General features: G+C 36.7%; 1 protein-coding gene across 4 annotated transcripts in view; it reads right to left on the bottom strand.

Annotated features, from left to right (window-relative positions):
• FRMD3 (FERM domain containing 3) overlaps positions 1 to 18,599 on the bottom strand; it is a 122,543-nt gene that overhangs the window by 71,812 nt on the left and 32,132 nt on the right. Inside the window, exon 1 of one of the 4 annotated variants that reach the window (XM_072921788.1) lies at positions 6,928 to 8,636. The exons of the other annotated variants lie outside the window; for them this stretch is intronic. The gene's annotated coding sequence lies outside the window, so the exon portion shown is untranslated. Of the gene's footprint in view, positions 1 to 6,927; positions 8,637 to 18,599 lie in introns of those variants that run through there. 4 annotated transcript variants of the gene reach the window in all.

The following is an 18,599-nucleotide window of genomic DNA, read 5'->3' as shown; positions in this document are numbered from 1 at the left end:
AAGCAACAGAGCTAAACTACATCTTTGACTACCATATCTCACATTTTTTACTTTTGTTTGGACATCCTCTACCACTGATAAAATCATATTTCTTCTAGGCTTTTCATGAGAGAAATTACTTATGACTTAAACCCCGAAAGGCACCTGTCTTCCATTTCATCAACAATTATTCCGTCGTTCAGTGGGGGGCCAGCTCTCCAACACTGTGGTGGTGAAAGGACATCAGAGAAACAATTCTCTTCTTGTGCCCATTTTGATACCGATATCATCACATTTGCATTTGTCTTCAGTGGCACAGCAAAAGAGTTCACTAAGCATCACTGGACTGGGATGTGCCCAGGAATGAGACTTATTTATTATCCACCCTTTGAAGCTGAACAGGGAGGAGAACTGAGGGCACAGAGAAGGAAGACAGCCCAAATTTCTCAGTATCTTCTATATCAATTTTTAAGTCTTGCCTGAATAACAGAATCTGGAACAGAACCTTCATTCTGCAGCAACCTAAGTCAGTGAGGTGGAACAGACTCAACTCTGACATGGAAAAACTGGGCCAGCCATAACCCTGACAATATCCAGTGCCCTCTGCAAATTTCTTATGGCTCTTTGGATTTATGTATTCACAGAGACTACAGACGACAGCAAGATAGATACACAGACAAGTCCTTTGCCATTTTTTGTTCCTTCTTTGGAAACAACAACAGGAATATATGAAAATGTTTCACAAGAACTCAATATTGAATAATGCCTTCAATATATAGAGAGCAATAAAAGCATGCCTGTTTCACTCCTCAGCTAAAGTGGTATAACTCTTTAAAAGAAATTCCTTCCTTCCATAATTACCATCCTACAGTATTTTATACTATTTGAAAATACTGTGGAAGTCTAGTCCAGTCTAGTATATAACATCTAACCAGAAAATTTTCTGTTGTAAGAGGAGCCAGTTATAATTTATTTCTTTTATTTAAAGTCTCAAAATATAAAAGGCAACTTTTGCTGAAAGAAAACAAACAAATTGGAAATGTAAGATTTTGTTTTAGAAACCAACTATTTATTACAGATTTTTCTTCTGTTAACAGTGAAGAATTAATTATATTTCTATAAGCCTAAAATGAAGCAAAAAGAAGGGCCAATGATTTTTAATGAAAGGCACAAAACATGACACAGCTATAAACTAGCTGACATTTACTTAATTATAACAGTCCTCTTCCACATGTTATTTTACATTTGTTATCTCTTGCAAAGTATATATTTTGTTCTATATACTAGTTACTATTTCTACATTAATTAAAATAATTTATATCAACATTATCTAATTCTAGAACTTAGTGAAGGAACAATTTTGAAATCTATCGTTTAATACATTTTATTATGTATAAAAGTATGTGAATAGATGATTCACATCTATTCACATCTATAGAAAATATTAGGTAACTAATGCTTATCTTATTTATTAGGGAATTTAGCAGTCAGTAGTGATAAAGAATGCTTCATGTCTGAGACACAAACTACTTACTACTACTCCTCTGGTTTTAAAATTCATTTGATAACCTGGAATCGGTCTAAAAGAACATCATTTTTACAAATATATCAGTCTTTAAACTCAGATTTCTAAGCTCTTAATTAAGTTGAGCTCTAAGCTATAGATACTAATAAAGAGAACTAAAGGGAAAAGAACTCCATAAACAAGTCTTGATTTGAAGTTTCTTTTGGAGAAGAAATATACAAATATATTTTAAATAAAGGGGAAAGTAAAGAAAAAAGAATAATGTCTATGCTGGGAAGAAGAAAATAAGGGAACAGAAATTTCAAGTGTGTTTATGAGGAAGTTCTATTCATCTTCAATGAAACTGCATGGCTAAATGTACACAGCACTGAAAATTTACCCAGAAATAACTGTTGCAGTGAGGTCAGAAACATACTTGTCAAATTCTTCCTATGTACTATCTTGTTTGGAAAATTAACATCATTTGAGGCTATTTATTTTTCTTTAATTTACACTATTCATTTGCAACAGACTGACAGATTTGTCCATACGACAGCATATTTTTATCCTCTCTTAAATTGGAGGTTATTGTATGAGGATCGTGATCAAATAATAACAGATGAAGAGGAAAAGGAGAAAATTAGATGACAGAAAAAATCTCACAATGTCAATCCCATGCAATGAAAACTATTCTAAAAGCAAAATACTATAGAAAATGAAAAGCATATTCTACTACACAGCAAAATCTGAACAGCAGCAGTGAAGACAGGTAACAGCTTTCACACAATCACTTCTTGACCTCAGTGATGGTCTGCAAATAAATTACTCTGACCCATGGGTAAGTTATAAATTATAAAAAGAAATATTTATAGTTCGCATACTGCAGCTCTCAAAAGTCTTCACCAGTCTAGCCAGCAAGCACTAAGGAAACCACAAATGCAGTATTCATTTGCAGGGCTCATGTTCATTTGCTGCTGTGCACATGGGCATCACTTAGCCATTTAGGCTTTGTGTCCCTGGAGTGTCAGCCTCACAGAAGGCTTGCAGCATTAACTGCTCGTTTCTGATAACAGCTTCCATTAGCGCAGCATTTGTGATGCCATCTGAGACACTATTGATTTCTTAAAAGGAATTGAGTCCTTCTGTCAACAAATCTATCATTTTATTCAATATTGTTCAGAAAACCTGACTCTGCTTTCCCTCTTTCATTCTTGACATCATACCTCATTTAGGAAAGTGGACTAGAGATTTCAAGAATGAGTTCTCAGTCCCCACCTACAAAGCAACATAAAAGCCAAACCAGGATTTTAATAAAAATACTTCATGACCCCCAGTACAGGTAATGGTCAACAATCCTCCCTTGGCCTGAATCTTCTCAGTAGTTTCAAAAGTTACAGAAAAATCAGTACATATTCAAGTACACCTCCAAGTACCATTTTTTAAATAAGCCTTTCCCAACAGATGCATAGCAGTCTGCCCTTATTTTACAAGTGTTTTTAAAAAAGAAAAGCAACCAAAAATTCTTCTAGCCAAACAAGACACCTCCGTGAGCACAGGAAAAAGGGAGACTCAGCAGCGTATGACACAGCTCACTTATGTTGCACACATGAAAGCAGCCAGCCAGGGTAGCTGCAAGAATGCCCCTTCAGGAGCACATTTCAGGGCTCAGCTGAATGTATTGAACCCCAACCATGGTAAGGGTCGTGCAGGAATAAACACACCTTTGCTTCCACACCAAGCGGGAGAGAAGGGTGGCTTGAAAGAAGCTATAAGTAGAGCTGGGGAACCTCAGCAAGCACTGAGAATGGCATCTCAGCTAGTCCCCCTCACAACCCTCGCAGCTTGGAGTTATCGCTAGACATATTAAACATCTCACATGAGGAAACGCATCTTGAATGCCTGAAAGCATGACATGGAATGTGCATGCACTGGGGGGAGGAATGGAGGAAGAAATGTCAGATCGTGGAACATAATCCCTAGAGGGGATGAAGTAATGCCCATTTGAAAGGCTATTAGAGTGATGTGAAAGGCTGAGTTTACATAATGAACAGAATATACAACTAGATATCACAGAAATTTGATTCATCACTCTGTGGATTATTCCAGAATCACAAACCTGGCTGTGTAGATCTGTCATATCATCTCTGAAGCACACTCAATCATAACAAGTGCTGCAGCTCACAAATAATGTCTCCTGACAGACAAAACCCTCAATCAGCTCTTAGTGAGCCAGCTGAAAGTGCAACTCATAGACGAATCTCATGTGATAAGGGCCTAGATAAAAACTTTTGGTTAATCGAGGAACCCGCACCATGCTATGCACTTGAACTGTCAGATAGACATACGATATAATCATTATGCCTCAGAGAACACTTGTGCATCTTCAAAAAATGCACATTAAAAAAAAAGTTTTTATGGTAGAGGGTGGAGATAAACACAAAGATCTCCCACTTGCTATTTATTTAGAATCCATCAACACACATTTTTCAACTACTCATCCTGCTTACCTGCCTTAGGTAAATAACTCTTTTCTATCCATCTTTGGTAATATTTCAGTATGCTTAATCACTTTTCTCATGTGCTTTGACTGCAGAAATTTTGTAACTTCAAGGATCATGCTGGCTCATTTCCCACTCAGCAAATTGCTTCATTCCTGTACTTTTTTTCAGCAGACTGTAGGAATAATTTTACCACAAGAAACTATTTCCAAGCTGCTCAACTAGTGCTTTATAGACACATATGGTTAAATATATTTTTCTGTCAGAAATAATTACACAGTAAAGAATCTTTCATCAGTACTTTTCCCCCTCATAATAATCCCAGTTGTTAAATGCTTGTTTTGAAGGAAAACAAACATTAAATTTGTAAGATTTGACATTCAATCTTCAAAAGAGCAAATTAATGGTAGATTGAAAACACTGAAGAAAGAAGTCCTCCAGAAGCATTCCTTGGACATGGTGCCTACACCAATGCACCCCAATGGTATTTAATAAAAGCCAGCTATTGGCATCAGGGAGGAAACTCATTCTCTGTGTCATACAAGTTTCTGTCTTCTTGCCAAACTAAAAATCCCCAGCTCACAATTTTTTGGTAGTAGGGAAACCTGGATTGATTTTTTTTTTTCTTTCATTCTTTCTTTCTGGAGGTCATTCAGTCCTTGAAAGACATAAAAACTGCCTCATTAGCACTACCTAAAATAAAACCTCCCTTTGATAGCATAGCCAGAACTACCCCTGCATTTGTAATCATCATATCACAAAATTACAACTATGGTCTTTTTTCCCCCACTTTTTAAAAAACTATTTATAGGATTATAGATTTAAAACAAGTCTTTATGAATTTCTATTAATTATTATCACAAAAACCCAACACAAAACAGAAATTCAAATAGAGGACTCTACTGACTTATTCTATTAACCACAGGTGCAAAAAAGAAGATAATAAAGCAATGCATTTTACAGACCCCATAATTGTTTCACCTTTACTAGACTTCACTTTCTCCCTTACTGTGTCAGATTCAACTTCATTTTTCCATCACGTGCTCAGACTTCCAACACACTCAGCAGATATCAAAGGCAGGCTGACCTCACTTTTTACTGTTTCTTGATTGGTCTGTTTTCCACATTTTTTAGCTGAGGAACATACTGACACACTATTAAAATGCATCCTTTTTGACTAAGTTGGGAACTCATCACACTTTTTTTCTTCTTAGCAGTAGTTACTCTTGTATCCCTTTTAAGATAGCTTCCCCAAAAATAAATTCTAGGATGCTGAAAATGTGTCTTCCCATCTGATAAATGGAAAGCAAAGCCCTGAATTATATACCAAATGTATGTAACTCACTTTTCCTGACTTTACAACAATACTATTCTGTCTATTCTTTCCTATCTATTCAGGGGAAAACTTGCTATCTTTGATATTTAAAAAATATTAGCTCTTGGGTGAAAATGAATGAAAAAAAAAAGAGGGAGAGAAAAAAGGACTGCAGGTTCTGTGTTTATATGTTGGAAGTTTTCTCCCCAGTGGCTGGCAGTTGGGGAAAGCATTGAAAAATCAGTAGATGCAGAAGATGTTCATGCACACTGATCAATTTCCCTGAACCACCCACATTGCCTGTTACAACTGAACATAAAACCCATTAAAACAAGAAAAAAAAAGTCAGATGATGCTTAATAGGATTGCCTGTATTCATTTTACTATGTGTAGTGGCAGATAAAAAAACTATACAGTGGGAGCTACTTCCTGTATGCAAATGAGCACTGTTCTAAGCAATTTTTTTTAGAGAATGTGCCTTGTTAACAGATATTTAAATCACAATCTTGTAAATAAAGTCCTGTTCTCACACAGGTGATTTTGGAGTGGAAGGAGACCTGGCAAAAAATATAACATACAGTAACTTTCAAAAACAGATAGTACAGCTGGTTACTAGGTCATTGTTGCATCAGAAAGGTCTCTCTTTAAATTCCTGTCACATTTAGAATTGAAGAAAAGCAATAGCAAAAATCAGGAAGACAACTAGGCAACTGTGAATGGCTTTGAATATTATTGCAAAATAAGAAGTAAAGTAAGATTTCTTATTGTCCTCTGAGAGTAGAAAATGTGTGCTTAACCTCTTGTCATTTGGGAGCAAACTAAGGCTACATTCTCCTCCTCCAGATCAGCTACAGGTACTACAGGCTTATGTGAAAGAAAAAAGCATCTTTAAAAGTGTCTTAAGAAAGAGCCAGATGCAGTGCAAAACTGACTTACAGATTCTAAGAAGCATAACTCTGTCAGCTTCTTAACTGCTCTGCCAAAACTGACTGCAAAACCTCAGGATGAAATTATTTTATAATGAACCTCTTTTTGAAAACTGGAGATGTCACACAAATGAGCAGATGACACCAAAGAATAAAAGGTATCTTGTCTTGCAGCACAGGACAACTTTTCAGATTTCTCTTTCTGCCTGACACATCGATGCAAAAATAACTTTTGGAATATAAAGCAAGAAACAAGCCAGCATGGAAACTGGCAAGAGAGCAATCAGACACTTCAATGGCCTGGCACCCTTCCTTGTGGGATGCAGCAATCATCCTTAGCCATGTGCCCTAAGTACAAGACAAGTAGCAAGCAGAAGGAAAGCAGAGAGCAGGGGAAGACCACTGGGGTTAGCTCAGTTGGTTAGAGCCTGGCAATATCAAAGTTGTGGGTTCATCCTCATATGAGCCATTCACTTAAGAGCTGGACTTGATGATCCTTGTGGGTGCCTTCCAAATCAGAATATTTTCTGATTCTGCAATTCTCTGAAGATTTCACCATCCAGTGCTCTGCTGCCATTGACCCAAACCCACCTATGTTCAGTATTCTCTGAAAAGCCTTGAGGAACGGACTGCACTGAAAACTCAACTGAGAATGCACCAGAGTTAAGCCATATCAGAGACACAAGAACCAGTAATCCAGGATACCTTTTTCTAGAAAAGATGAAAGATTCCCTTTCTTGCAAGGCATTTAAACTTCAGTTTAGTGCAGGAATGACACTCTGCTCTTACACTGCCCAGTCTCACCACCTAGTCTTCTCTAACTCTTCCCAGTACTGCCCATCTTCCTCTTCACCATGCAATGGGTGGCCAGCCTCAGTCCATGCAGGTAGGGGTCACACATCAAGGCACTCAGCAGCCAATCTTCTGAAGCTTTGTCTTTGTCACCTTCTCTCAACAACAAACAGAAACAGAAACATAAATGAATATCAGCTTGCATGCTCCAAGCACTGAGCCTGTACTCTGGGTTATAGGCATGGCAGGAGAGCAGCACAAGTGGACAACAGTGCACAGCTGTCAGAAAACACCAACCTACTGAAGGACACAGTTCCACAGGATGGCTGAAAGGTGGTCCAGTAATTCCAGACATTACCACCTGTTTAAAACTGACTCCATTGAACCTCTGCAGTGCATGCTCACACATAGCTGAAGATATTAGTCTTGAAATATTTAATAAAAAAATCTCTCATAGCAATGGGCAATAGATTAAAAATGCTGACCATCATAATGCATTTAGCTCATCAAAGGCATTTCCTTTTCTAGCTTATACTGCGTCTTTGGTACATCTCACACATTGTGCATGTGTGTCTATAGGTATACATACATGTACACACTTCATGCACAAATATGAAAATACGCCAAGATAAAGGACTAAGGGATTCTAACATTAGAGAAGGCCATTAGATGGTTTGGCTATCTGCATAATTTGGAACAAATACAATTGTATCCAATTAATGTTTCATACTTGCCAGCCTTATCTTTTGTAAAATGAAATAATTGCAATTTTTTTCTACAGCATGTTTTCAGACAAGGCAGTCAATCTTGATTTAAAGCTTTTTAGAAGAGAGATTGAAAATGTGCAAATTCTGATGCTGGTTTATTCTACTGCATTAAGAGCTTTACAAAACAAACCTGGAAAAAACATGTTTTGATTGTAATGACAACATAGCACCACAGAGCACCATAATTTCCCACAAATATTGTTACTAAAATAAAAATACTAAGAAAGGGAACTACCTATCTAGAACAATCTCTTTTCATCAAATGGATTTAATGAAGGACTATGATCTATTTGACAGCATTCAAAAACTGTTATTTTAAAATGTATATATGCTGTCATATTTAATGATACTCACTTTATCACAAGCTAGAACACATTACAAAGTTTTAAGCACAGCTTTCCTCAAAAAGTTTTAAGGTGTAGTTTCAACCTTGTTTCTTTGAGTCCATAAAACACTTATGACCAGTCAACTTGAAGGATCATATTGTATGAAATTTTTTACAGATCTTTCAAATGAAGTCTTAAAATATATCTGCACAACAATCTGTGTCAAATATCTACCTTGTTCTTCAACACCACCCTTCAAATTCATGCAAAACTTCACAATCCCAAAAGCTCCTCATGTACTCAGCAGCTGTAGATTTATAGGCATCTTTTCCCCAAAAAAAGTATGAAAAGAACAAAAAAGCATTTGAAAATTGAGAAAATCTCCTCTGCCTTCCAACAACTGATGCTGAGCTAGCACCAAGACAAGAGTAAAGGGAATTAGTATCCTTTTTATCCTTTTTATACTGGCACTGGAAACACCCAGTCATTTCATGACAGAGTAATGAAAAAGAAGTGGGCAGTTTGCCCTAGGATGGAACTGTGCATTTCCTCCCATGAAAACACAGGAAACCATGTCATCCCTGGCTCTGTGATTGTCATGATTCCTGTCTCACTTCTCATTCAAATTTTCAATGTTACCTTACATCAGGAGGAAAAACATGCACGACTTCTCCCTTCCAGAATCAAGGGAAATCCTCAGAGCCATGCACTGAATGCTTAAACTGAATTTTATATTTGTCAAGGTTCTCAAAAAAATCTCAGCTATGGAAACACAGAAAACAGATCCTGCTTACAGCAGGTGGCGATTCCATCCACTTTAGACTCCTTGTGGCCATTTCAAACTCTCCTCTGTTTTTATTAGAACATTCCCCAGCTGACTTCCCCCTCCCTCATCTACCACTTGGAACTATGGGTTTTGGCAGATACCTTTGAAATTACCAGAAAGCTAAAACATTAAGATTCTGCTACTGCAAAATTATTATTGGTTAACTACATTGTGCACATGAAAAGAAAAAAAAAGAGGAGAAAAAAAACAAAAACAAAAACAAAACCAAAAAAAACCAACCTCTGACAGATTACAATAGCAATTCACATATTTTTTTCAGCTTCTTTTTCAAAACACCAGAAGAAAAATTACAATATTCACAACTAGTTGTACAATAGGGGCAGGTCTCCGCCTCTCAACTGTACAGTCAGGTCACAACTGGTTTCACAATACTCTCTGTTGTGGGTAATACCAGGGGATGACAATGACGGCTCCCAATATTGCACTAAAATTGTTGTGATATTTTATCTACTCCTTGGGGAATCATTTGCCACAAAACTGGGCAAGAATCTCTGGTTGAACTTAAAAACAAAATTTTACGTGGAAAATGAGCCCCATGCTAAGAGAAGTGCACACATCCCCTCAAAACACCAGAAAGCTAGAAAATTAGGAGACACATTGTGTAAATACAGTTTTCTTTTCTTAAAATACAATCTTCCCATTTGGTGAGTGATTTGTATATGCTTGGAAAAGAATAGCAAATGTGTTGTGTGATATGCAGGAAATGAAATACTGCAATCAAAACAGTTATCAATAAACTATTAGGCTTCAACAGCATGCTGCCAGGACTACATAAATGAGAATTCGCTTTTCTCCTGAGCATAGAGATATTAATCTATGTCAAGGACAAAGTTTCAGCTTTTCTAGTGCAATACTCTTCTGTCAACACCATGGAAAAGCAAACATCTAAAGATCATCTAAATCACAAGTTTCAAATTTTAAATTGCAAAATTAATCCCTTTATTACAGAATTATCCCAATACATCAGTACAACACATTCTACTGAAATGGCTTAATGAATCCAGACAATAAAACATAAATTGCAAAAAACTGTTTATTTTACTGTGAAAATCAACATTGTGTTTAACTGCAGCTGCAAGACAACACAGAAGAATATCTGCCGTCTGAATTCTACACCAAATGTATAAATAGTCTTTATTCTGATAACCTATGACAAGCAACTGACAATCTTTTCCATTTAATAAATTTTTGTGCTTGGTAATCCAAGGTTTAATGACAAATTGCTTCGATTTAATGAATTATATTTTGACAGTTTTCTGCCTTACAACTTGTTTTCCTATCATGTACAAAAATACCTGTATTACACTCCGCACATTTTGATGCCTATTTTGCTACAGCGAGGAATTAGGTACTGTCAAACCCTATTTTATTGTAGTCTTCTAGCATTAAACACCCAAAATATGGCAAGAAAACCATCTGCATTATTCAGCTTGATAATGTAATCATACATCCATTCCATCCACTTAAAAACAATATTTCAGTCAGGAAGACAGTCTTGCTCCAGACTAGCCTGAACAATTAGCCCCTCTGCAGAGGGCAATTTCTTATTAACTTTTCATCTTAATAAGATGACTATTTCCTGGCAATGTACAAAAACATATGTATAACATAACTCCTCCGGAAAGGAGCTGCATTAAGGACATAGGAGGAAATTTGTCTGGTAATAGCAACATCTCAGTTGCTAGCACATTAACAGAAAACATCTGAGTAATAAAGGTACATATTTATTTTCTTTTTAAGACTGGATTTATTTACTCAGAATGAAAAGGTAAAGAGCAGTATCAGTGAATGCCAGAGCATGTGTGCCCTCAGAAAGATGATTAGGGAAATAAACTATCTCTTTTCTAGAAACATCTTAATAAAAACCCTACTCTTGCACCAGCCAAAAGCATCACAGGGCCAATAAAAAGGCAAACTGGAAACTGTCTTGCCTATACTGGCTTCTCAGAGAAGCTCAGAGGTAGTTCAAGGTCTTATTCAGACTATTAATCATAATCCAATATATCCTAAAGATCACATAAACAAAATATGGGTAACATTTTTATCCCCCTGACAGTAGTTTTCGTTACAACCCTGGACAAGCAGATGATTCCAGTGGTGAGACACTGTTGTACACGGTTAGGGAAAGCAGAATCATCACATAAAACAGAGGAGGAAAAGATTACTACGGGATGCATCCAGCAACTGACTCAGCTTTGTCTTGATACAGTCTATTGTGGCAGGCTCTACACCAGCTTTACTGGTGACATGGTGGAATGTAAAAACAATATTCAAACATTCAATACTAACTCACTTCAGGGAGTGCCGTGACTAAAGCATGTAACACTGAGAGTGACAGCAGAATCAGCAGAAAACAACATACTACTATCACCTCAGTAACACCAGCTTCTGGGCTAGCAATACAGACATTCAAGTTACCATGACAAATTTTTCATGGTTTCCAGAAATGTATGTGTGAGAAGAATGTTGATGAGAAGTTCATTAAGCCCTCCTGTATCAGTAAGTAGCTAAATACACCTTCAGATTTCACTTTTAAAATATTAGCTGAAAACATTATTTTAGGGGATCCCTCCTGCAAAAGGTAATATTTTAAAGTTATTTATTAGAAATCTTGGATCCCACTCTGAAAGTCTCACTGGCTTTTAAAATAAAAAAGTCACAGCTTAATTCTGCAAGGGTTCCATTGCTGAAGTAACTTTACATTTGATGGAGTCTGAATGAATTAACAGCTAGGAGGAGGAAAAATAAAAAGAAGCACGCACCACACAGCACTTTGCAGTCTCAGGCTAGCATCTCAGCCTACAATGCAAGCTGCTATTCACACATCACAAAAAGGCTCTTCCTGCTAATCTGTGGAGATCCCATTCATACACAAATCTGAAGGTCAAATATAGAAATCAGCGCACAAATTATCCTGTTTTAGTCTTTTAGTCTCAATAAAATTCAATGTATATGTAGCATGAGTAAGCCAGGGTCACCCTTTCTTGTTCTTGTTTCCCCTTGCACATGCTTACATATTTTTGTTAACTTTTTTTTTTTTTTTTGCTAGTTTCAGTGTGTTAAACATTGCAAAATGGCAGCACTGCCCATCACACAAAACCCCAAAGGTCAGAAACACATGGTTGTATCTTGTTAATGCCACATGTATACACCATGCGATCTCAGGAGAAGTATAAGAGAGACAGATTTGCAAAGGGAAGATGAGTGCCTGGATTACACTGCTCTCTAGCATGTCCTCTGTGCTGGGCAGTAAAAACCAGAAAAACTGTCAGCAGTCACAAGACTCGGCAGTAGCACAGAGAAAGTACACTTGAAAGAGGCAGAGCAAAGACAAAAAGCTTTTTACCAGCACCTAACCAGCAGCTACGATGGGTGAGAAGGTTCAGCACTCAAGATACACACGGATGGGTAGCATCCCAAGATACACATGGATCTACCAAGGATAAACAGCTACTGAGTCCAGATTGCTGTATCTCTTTAACCTACTTGCAGCAGGAGCCTTTGAAAAGTTTACCATATTCCCAAAGGCAAGACAGAAAAAGTAGGTTTCTTCTCAGTATCAATTGTGCAGTCATGGGAAATTACATCAGAGTACTGTTCAGCAAAGGTATGAACTGGAACCAGTAGAACAAGAGGAATGACATCTTCAAGGCAAAAGGATTGAGTAAATTATGTAATGAAACAGAATGATTAAGCCTTATTTCTTCACTCTGTTTTCATGTCTACCAAAGACATCTGTGTATTAATTTTTTTATTATTAAGTTTAATTTTAAATTTTTCTAGAGATGAAAAAGCAAATTAATTACTACTACTTTTATGTTCATTAGTTCAAAAGTAAGCTGTCCAATAAGTTGCATAAATCTTAAATATTCTAAAAGTTGCAGGGCTTGAAATTTTATTTGAAATTCCTTAGAAAACTGAGTAACACAATGGATCTCTATTTTGCACCATCCTTACACTCTTAGATCTTTCTTTCCAAGGAATTCCAGTTCCTGTTTTGTTTTAGTACACCTAATGCTATCCAAGACACTTCAAAAAGTGCAGATTCTAAAAAAACAGCCTACAGAAACTTGATATTGATTTTCTTTATTAAAAAAATTAGAAGGTAAGAGAGATCTTTGATTTAGCACTTTGATGAATTTAGATAATCCACCACTGAATATTTATTGAACAATCATTGCTTAAAGTCAAAAAAATAAAGCCATTTATATAAAATAAAAGGAACAGAAAATCCACCATTTTTCACCATAAATGAAAATCTAGCATTTAGAATCAATTTTTCCTCTGGTAAACAAACATTAAGTAAGTGGATTTTGCATGTATGATGTATACAGCAAAAACAGCAAATGAAAGGCTTTCCCAGCTCAAAGTAATACCCTGACCACTACTGCAGCCATGCCTCCAGTGCACTGCCACTAACAGGAATTGCCTCACAGATTCACACAGTTCAGTGATGATCTTACAACTTCTTCCTAATTCTCCTTTGCATGTCATTGCAGAAAGAGCTAACAGTGAATAATAGCACATGCCCTACAGCTCATGGCAATTAAATACCTTCCTCTGATCTCAAGAGCAGGTCTCCATATATTTCAGTGGAGATTTGAAGCTTGTAAATACCTTTAAGAAAAAATAGAATAAAACACACACACAGAACATCAAACCAACAAGCAAAAACAGTCAAAGAAACCCCTATTAAAAAAAAAAAAAAAAAAGAGCCAGAAATCTGAAAACTAGAACAAGTCAAAATAAAGAAAACAGCAAATGCAAAGTCCCACAAGTATGGGGCAGATATTAGACTTCTACTTGGATCATATTTCTCTTTGCTCATTACTTGCACCAACTCATTGCAGGGAGGCTGGATTACAAGGCCTTTAAATAATTTGGCCTCCAACCCAAATTATTCTATGATTCTATCATGCTATAATGATGATTTATGTTAAGGATCTCTGCTTGTTGCAGAAGTGAACATCATGGACAGGTAAAAGAATTGAGCCATCTATTAAAATCAAGCACATTCTTCCCTATTTCACTAACCTGCAACAGTAAGATTTTCTTCTCTGCTCTTTTAGTCAAAATTCGTTATGGACAGCATTGCTGCCAGCATGGCCTCCTTCCACATTTTCATGCTCTATTATTACTGAACACTGGCACTGATCAGTGATGACTTGGCAGTGCTTATACTTACAAAAACACAGGGAAACCTAATTACAATATGTATTTACAAGTGCAGATCAGAAATACTTGTTCCTTTCGTAGGAACTGACTGTTCCAAGCATTTTTATAGATCACATCAGCACCGAGGGGAAGCTAAAAATGAAAATTGTGTAAATAAGGTTTAAAGGTCATTTTAAAATATACAAGTAAAATCAATCAGAGTTATTTCTCAAATTTTTAAGTCCTGGTATTGAATACCAATTGCTAGTGAACATAAAAAAGCAAAATGCCTTACTGGGGGTTCTAGAAAGCCTAAAGCAACAGAAAGTAAAAGTGGGGAGGAATTCTTAGTTTATCTCCCTTAGGTGGTAAAATGAACAAGAGAGAAAAAAATTAATTAAACACCTTTATGATTCATCAGAGAAACTCAAATATTTTCTGGGCAGGAGTATTTCTCCCTTTTCATTTTCTCTTCTATCTACTTGTGTATTCACCATTCTAAGCTGATCTGCATATAGATTGTTTAGTATTTCCTGCAACAGAAAAAGAAAAAAAATTAAGTGATTTATAATCTTCCTACTTACAAATTGTGCACTAGATTCCCATTGATCTGTCCTACAGTTCACAGATTTACAAAGTAAGGAGGAGAAGTCATTGCTGTTGATAGAAACTGGTTTTAATAAAAACATAATTTTTTTTAAAAATGTGAAAAAAAAGGCTGATTTCTTTTTTAAAATATTTTTTAATTCACGGAGATATAAAATGAATGGACAACTACTAAAAATTGAAGGTGCAAAGAGTAAAGAGTGGAAACCGTCTTTATGTACACCATGGAAAATTCACCTCTTAAACTTCTATAAAAGTGGTTTCCTCAGAGATGAAGTGTTCAGCATTTGCCTCCAGTTTCAGCAGACTGTGAAACATGAGTATCCAGCGTAAGAGCAATCTGCATGACAGCATCCAGTTGAGGGATCTATATGCACCTTTTTGCAGAAGCCAGGTAAAACAACATCTCCACACTACCTTATCAAATGGGCCATATATCACAACATTGCAAAAACGTATGAAAATATTCTACCGTCCTTCATTTTAGATCCTAATACATGCCCCCATCTTAGTCTCATAACACTTCCGATAAATATTAATAAACACACTCCTTTTGGAGCAGCTTTTTGAAGGCAATTAGTACAATGCTTCCTATTTCAGTGGGGAAAAGAAGGTATTTTGAGTTGCAGAAACTGAGTTTGGGAGCCTGAGACTGAGAATTTTAATAGCTCCCGATGAAGGCAAGTTCAATACTTAGCCCACATAAATATTTATCCTGAGTACTTTTAAATTTGGGGATTTTTCCTCTCTGAGGGGCTTTCCTAAACTTAATGTAAGTGAATTTTCAGAAATACTCTCTCTACACATAAATCCTTCCTTCACCTCTTCTGTCTCCACTACAAACCAGTTCCCAAGGAACTACTCAAGTATTTCCAAGAGGATGCCAACAGAGACAAGTACCTTGCTTGGCAGTGTTGGCCTGTATTTGCTGTTCACTTCCTCTGTCTCATCCTTCTGCATACCAGTTTTGGATCTGACCAGCTCAGTGCCACTAGGCTGAACAGGCCCCAACAGACTAACATTTTGCCAAAATGCCTTTTTGTGTCCCCATATGACAACCCTGCATGTTTCAACACTAATCTCATCGCAGAAATACTATGTGGCATCAGCCAACCACTGTTATTAACCTGTATGTCATTTTTCTTCAGAAACATGCATGAATTAGGAATCTAATCCCTGTAAAAAATTCCAGAGTTTGCATTAAACAGGAATAAAACAGAATCCCACTGTTCTTTAAGGATGATAGAGGCATGTGCCCCACTGGTCTCATACATTGCTCTCATACAAGCTCTGCCAAACTCTTTCGGGGACAAGCAAGAAAAGCTTCCCACCACTCATTCAGTTTCCCACTTGCATACCAATTTTCAAGTGTAAGCATGAGAAATTAACAAGTGTGATCCTATACTACAGTGATACCATTCAATTAATGGCGAAAACAACTCTATTTTAGATAAATGCAAACTTTACAATTGCTTAAATTTTTACAGGTTCCTTTAAAATAAAAGGTTAATTACTATAACAGAATATTTTACATGTTGTTACACAGAACCTTAGCACAGAGAAAACCTCTATAAAAGTTGATATTTAGAAGCAAACTGGATTCCTAAAATTTACTTAAATAAACCTTCGGTAGCAGATATTGGTGCCTAACAAGGACAAGTTCACTGATAAAACTGTGACATCAGAACACAGAGAGCTTATTTAAATACTTAACTTATTTTAATACATTTTAAAATACTTAACTTATTTCACACAATTTGTCCTTTTAAAAAGAATACTAGTATGGAATTTAAAGACAACTTTCAAAAGTAGGATTACTGTACATTTTGCAAAAGTACACACTTAGAAATTATCCCAGAGGGAATCAATGTGAAGCATGGGATTCACATCAGTAAGCACAAATTTCTAAAGGCACTTGAACAGCACTTTCAAATCAGTAAAACTGTTGCTACAGAGAACCAAGCAGATTAAATTTTGTGAAAGATGGGCAAAAACACATGTAAAATGGAAGCAAAGACAAGGTAGCACAAGCATGACTTTGGCTTTTGCTGTTTGAGTGTTTTCCTTTAGGCCAACTGTTCAAGAAAATGTACACAATATATGCTTTCATGCAGAACTGGAGGAGCAAAGATATTCACCTACACATAACTAAATTCTAAGAAGGGCATTGGTATGCTTAAATATTTATTAGAAGTGCCTCTCAGGTAGCTTCTTTAGCTACAGAGCCAATGTTTTTAATTTCTTCATACTTATTTTTCTGCCTCTAACACCAAATTCTGAATACAGTTAAAAGTACATCACAACCAAGTGAAAAAGACAGAAAGGCACACGGGAGTAAAATACACAGTGTTAACACTAATGTCTTTCAGTCGGCAGTTCTGCAATGGATCACATCAATAACTACCTATTAAAAAGGTGCACTACCTCTTGATCCTCCTAAACATATTCTACAGGTCAGTGACTACAGTCTTCTACAGGAAGGTAACTGCAAGTTCAAAAATGCACAGTAGATAGAATCAAAGAATCGTAGAATGGTTTGGGCTGAAACAGACCTTAAAGATCATCCCATGGGCAGGGATGCCATTCACTAGATCAGGTCGCTCAGGGCTCCATCCAACCTGGCCTTGAATACTTTCAGGGATTCAGCATCTGCACCTTCTCTGGGCTAAGTCAAGCACTTATTCAGTCTCTCATGCTTTGCCAGTGAGGTGGTAGACAAAAAAGCTGGGAGGGAGTAGAGCTAGGACAGGTTATACACGCCAGCCAAAGAAATAATATTTCCACAACATAGAATATCTTGCATAGTATGCAATCCATAGTGTCCCAAAGTTAGGGAGTTACCAGGAAATGGGTCTGATAAGTGACTGGGAATGGTCTGGCATCTATCAGCAAGTGGTGAGCAATTGTACTGTATATCACTTGTTTTTCCTTGAATTTTATCCTTTTTCTGACCAAAAACCCCCTATTAATTTTATGTATTTTATTTTGTTTCAGCTGCTTAACTGTTCTAATCTCAAACTACAAATTTCCCTTTTCATTCTCCCTCCCGTTCCACCAGGGTGGAAGTGCAGTGGGGGAGTGGGAACAAGGGGGTATCTGATGCTTAGTTGCCATCTGGGCTTATGATCACAATTAGTTAAGCCAGTGATATAAATATATAGAAATTTGATCAAGACTAAAATGATTTAAAAATTAAAAACATAAAGTGATAAAAAGTGATGAAGTGATAAGTGGTAAAAGATAAAGTGTGTTTAGCTTTTCTGATTGCAAACTCCACCTCACACTTCAAGTGTTTATACTGAGAAAACAGCACCTTGTTTAGTTCAGTATTTGCTGGTAGTTGAATTTTCTTAGATAGATGAGCAGTATAGCCAATTTTAAGCCAGTAGCAGTAACTTGAATTTCATCCAAGCAATCATTTGATTTCTGCCAGAAGAGTCCCGTTCCAAGTTGCTGATGCTTCTTTACTTGGCACTGCATTGTGCTACTTTAATGTATGCCAAATGTAGAACCTCTGCTGCTACTGCTGGTGTAGCTTTTGCTCCTAAGAGGAGGAGAAGATGCAGCTGCTAACAGGAGATGCTAGCAAAAACCGGGTTCTTATCATCCTTCTTAGCTCCAATATTTTCCCATTACACCTTCCTCTTGACTGAAGAATCAGGAGACATTGCTGCTAAATTATCATGGTCTCAAGTGGCTATTGCATATTTTCTGAGAAATGGCATTGCACCATGACTTCCACTGCTCCTGACAAGATCTGGGAGAAGAGTTCAATAATCAAAACATCACAAAATCACTTATAAACCCACTGGAAACTGCTCTAATTTCAAAATTGGTCAGTAGTACTACTACTTCATGTCTCATCTTTGTAATTTCAATATACTT

Source organism: Taeniopygia guttata, chromosome Z (genome assembly GCF_048771995.1).
Source record: "Taeniopygia guttata chromosome Z, bTaeGut7.mat, whole genome shotgun sequence".
In the NCBI taxonomy this organism is placed as follows: Eukaryota; Metazoa; Chordata; class Aves; order Passeriformes; family Estrildidae; genus Taeniopygia; species Taeniopygia guttata.
Note: the sequence above shows the minus strand (reverse complement) of the source record. Positions and strands in the feature narration are given on the sequence as shown.